The sequence below is a fragment of the Ciona intestinalis genome, unplaced genomic scaffold, assembly GCF_000224145.3.
Source record: "Ciona intestinalis unplaced genomic scaffold, KH HT000573.1, whole genome shotgun sequence".
NCBI lineage: Eukaryota > Metazoa > Chordata > Ascidiacea > Phlebobranchia > Cionidae > Ciona > Ciona intestinalis.
The window spans coordinates 1-1,240 of NW_004190894.1; the positions used below are offsets into that span (position 1 = coordinate 1).

The following is a 1,240-nucleotide window of genomic DNA, read 5'->3' on the forward strand; positions in this document are numbered from 1 at the left end:
TCAACTGGAGACATAATTTATTCTTGTTTGCGTACTAATCATTATATACTTCTGGCAAATTCCTATATTTTTTTGGTCGAGGGTCATCTACCATGTACCCTGAAACTTCTGCTGACCGTACATGCTTGAATCAATTGTTATAGGTGGTCCTAAAAATAACCACACTTAAATGATAGTTTGCAGAATTATATAAAAAAGGATGAGTTTGCAGAATCGTATAAAAAGTAGGATTAAACAAATGGCATGCACTATTGATAAAAATTTACTGTGGTATTTTGTACCTGCATGTTTGGGGTGATGGAACCGCTGTAATTTGCTAGTACAGCAATCTTCAATTAACAATACTCCACTTTCTTTTGCATGTACAAGAGTTGTTATAGGTGGTCCTAAAAATAACCACACTTAAATGATAGTTTGCAGAATTATATAAAAAAGGATGAGTTTGCAGAATCGTATAAAAAGTAGGATTAAACAAATGGCATGCACTATTGATAAAAATTTACTGTGGTATTTTGTACCTGCATGTTTGCGTTTGGGGTGATGGAACCGCTGTAATTTGCTAGTACAGCAATCTTCAATTAACAATACTCCACTTTCTTTTGCATGAAACAAACAAACAGCCGCTATGTGCTTGCAGGTGGCATGCGGTCCCTTACCAGCAGGACATTCACTGTTCAGAAGTTCTCCCATATCATTTAATTTTAATTTATAACAATATGTGGCCTTTTTCTTCATGGAAGCTGAAACCATACCAGAGAAAAAATAATTATTATTTCGTTTCAATTTGCTGCAAGCAATAACCCGACGACTTTCCAAGAGCAGATGACCTTTCTGGAGAGCTTTTATGTCATTATTGATTAACCGGTCAATTGCGCCACGGTACACAAAGTTAGAATTTAGAAATGTCATAAAAAACGATTAAAAGTAGGATGGGTCAAACTAAAAATACAGTTGGAAAGGTACTTCCCATCTCTGGAATGTATTTTTTACATTTCTATCTATGATTCATTATATATTTCTTAGTTTTTTTTATAGTTTTATAGCAGTTATTTATATACTTTTCATGCTCATTGCATACTGTATGTGTTTTTTGCACACTAAAATTTAATTTATAAAAGTGTAGCCCCCAAAAAAGCCAATTTAGGCACACAGTTAGTAAACCTTGTATTAAACCAATATAGTGGTCAGTGACGGTCTGACATAACATATTCATTATAACACTTATTGTCTAACCAGTCTC

The 1,240-nt window shown here is 33.7% G+C and overlaps 1 long non-coding RNA gene across 1 annotated transcript; it reads left to right on the forward strand.

Annotated features, from left to right (window-relative positions):
* The first annotated feature begins 98 nt into the window (after window positions 1–98).
* Window positions 99–754, forward strand: LOC113475477. Its single transcript, XR_003397227.1, has 2 exons — window positions 99–143; window positions 381–754. It is a non-coding gene; the product is annotated as an uncharacterized LOC113475477 (long non-coding RNA).
* The last annotated feature ends 486 nt before the right edge of the window (window positions 755–1,240 follow it).